A 3,137-nucleotide genomic window follows, 5' to 3' on the forward strand; every position below is an offset into this window, starting at 1 on the left:
CTGCACAGGGGATCCGATAAGCCAACGTCCTGCGACGTACGCCAGCAGCCAAAATGGCTACGTGCATAAGTAATGATGTTCGTCAACAATCCCGTTTCCTGATCCCCGGGATCCGCCGTTTGTTGTGACGACGATAAGCTCATGGACGATGGCAGCGTCAGCACAATGTGCTCGCACGATGCGCTCAGCTACGGTATCGTACGCTAATCCGCTTGATCGAAATGCAATTTTTATCATCCATAATATGTATCGGGGACGAAAGTGGGGCAACGCTTTAACGTTACGACGGGAACAATTTAACAACTGGTTGATGGGTTTGGTCGAAATCAATTGCTATTAATGAAATAAATAATGAAATGTGCAAAAACCATACCGCGTGAAGCGTCGATTGTCGAAGCAGAGTTTTCTACCAAATATCATAAACGGAAGTTCTTCCATCGCATCGATGAACGAAATCACTGAAAGGCAAATTTCAGTGCACAATTTTTCCATGATTGAATAGCATTAAAAATCTTTGCTGAAATAATCTAATCAACGTTTGATTGTGTTTTTGTTTCGATCAATTTCGTATTCAAATCAATATTTTTTCCCCCCGCCGTTCTACCCTGCCACATGTCCCCGTAACAGAGGGTGGCCTATTTTCCAGGCATGGAATCGTTTCTTCCGCTTCCGGACTTAGATGCGGAAGAAAAGCAAACGGAAAGCCTAGAACAAAACCGGAACAGCACCTGTCGGCGAATGAAATACTTTCTCGATTTTTGGTGGACTTTTCGCTTCGGGGTGGATTTTTTGTTCCCCCGGTTGATGTTTATGTGTGGGTAACTTCCCGAGTCCGACCACGACGATGATGATGGCTCTTAAATTAGATTGAGTGGGACGATGGAAAGGGGGGAGAGAGAAAGAGAAAGAGAACAAATGTCTACGATGGTGAAAGACGATAAAGTGTCACCTTTTGTGAAATGTGTTACTTTGTGTTCCTTTCGTTGCTCTGTTTTACCTTCGCCATTTTGCTATCTCCGTAAACTTCTCCGGAAAAGTGAAATTCAAGGGGGCATAAGTTTTTACATTTTTGCGCTTGTTTTTTTTGTTCATTTTGCAACAAGAGGAAACGATTGTAGAGTACGAATCGATTGCACTTTTCGTTTTGTTTTTTGGGTGCGCCATCTTTTCGTACCATTTACGTCTAGCGGGCACAAATCCGGCAATCACTACTCTCGGGCAGAGTAAATATGCTTCGAAAAATTGAGCAAACGGAAGATAAAATAGAGCAATAGACAAATTTAACGAAGAATTTGCTTCCAGCCAACATTGAAACAACGTTGCTCCGGGTGTGTTTTGTTTTCCACACGTTTCAGTTGCGAGCGGAAACTAAACCGGGTTGAAAATGGGATACGAACCAGCGCCCCGCAAACAATAGAGGAGCCGGGAAAATGGGGTAACACGGGAATAAATCACACGGAAGCAACCTGGGCCGTCGAAGTAGCAACAGTTCCGTCCGGGTGCAAAGATTGCTTTAAATGACTTTACTTTAGTTACAACTTCTTCGCCGGTGGAAAATCTTTTCCTTGTCACAAATCTTTCCCTACTGCTTCGCACACCTGCCACAACCCGGGTGCGGTTCCCGGTCCCGTAGTGGAGTGCAAAGTTTTCGCAGCGCTCGGAACCGGGAGCGTTCCGTGCCAGCTTTTGGAATGCCATGCCGGAGTTTCTGAAACCATTTTCCGGATTCCAAGAGTGCAGCGTGCAGTACTACTTTCTAATGGAAACGGGGGCTTCCCTCTACCGCCGGTGTTCGGTGCCAGGTATGCGATTGCCATATCGGTATCCGGTCGAGATTCTCGAGATATTCGACCGACTTCCCTTCGGTTCGGTTCGTGGGTTCGAGTAATCGAACCGATGGCAGTTTGTGCAGGCAGGCCATGATTTTCATCAGCCCACTCGTTCAGCATACCATAGCATCGCGTTGCCCTAGCGATGGAAGGGGAGCGATTGTTTACATTAACGCCTTCAGTTCTCCATGGGTCGATTCGAGAGGAGGAGGAGAACGGAAGAACTTTTGCGATGAAACAACAGAAAACGCACCTGGTCGGTCCCGGTTTCATCAAACTCATAGACGCTAGTCAAACCGTCCGAGTTTTCCCTTGCTATTACTGGGAAAAAGCTGATATCTTCTCGTGCCAAGTGGATGCTAAAACTGCCATAAAATCTTCCCCGAACGCAATGCAAGCCATGAGTTTATTCGGCGCAACGAGCTTGCAGTGCATCTACACACGATTTCACCGGTGAGTATTAGTGTGTGTGTCGGTAAGAGAGAGAGAAAGTGTGTGTGTTTGTCTATGTGGCCGTACCAATGAACCAGATAAGACAGGTTCCGTTCGGCGGCAAGAACCTGTGTGCACCTTATCGATCACAGCGGGTGAAAGTTAAAAGCCGATTGTGGTAGTCAATCAAATGCATCGTCGGAAAATTTTCCACCCGCTAAAGAAACGAACTGCGGATCGGTTCACCTGTCTAGGGAAATCGATCGGGAAAATGGTAAAGAAACCGTTTAGCAGGAAAGCTTAACGCTAATGACGGTTTGATAGTCACGACCTTAATTAGCATCTTCGCAGCGGGGCGCACCGCATCGGATGCAGTTTTCCACCGTACGGTCGCTGAATGCACCGGCTGCTGGTGCAATATTATCGGTGTAATTATCACCATCAAGCTAACTTTCCGACGTGGTGGTGGAGATGGTGATGTGGTGGAGGAGATTACGGGATGAAGCTGTTTAACAGGATTTCTAAATGAGCCATTACCAAGGTTCGGCCTGAAGGCGTGATAATTGCAGCAATAAAAATTGTGATAAAATAGATAAACTTTAATACGCTTTAGTGAACAATGTACTGTATCTTGTGAAAGCAGTTTTAAATCAATAAAAACTTCGTTTCTAGCTGTTATGATGAATTCCAATTGTGTCAGCCTTTTTCTTTCAACTTCATGCTACAAGGTGTGTGGAAACATGCAAAGAAACTTTGAAAGAAGAAAAACCGAGGTATAAATCGAGGTACTGCAGGAAAAATCTGTCGCTCGGCCATGTTTCAACGTTTTCACCCCCCGAAGCGTAACGACGAAAAAGCCATCAACCGGGTGGAGTG

The sequence above is a fragment of the Anopheles ziemanni genome, chromosome 2, assembly GCF_943734765.1.
Source record: "Anopheles ziemanni chromosome 2, idAnoZiCoDA_A2_x.2, whole genome shotgun sequence".
In the NCBI taxonomy this organism is placed as follows: domain Eukaryota; kingdom Metazoa; phylum Arthropoda; class Insecta; order Diptera; family Culicidae; genus Anopheles; species Anopheles ziemanni.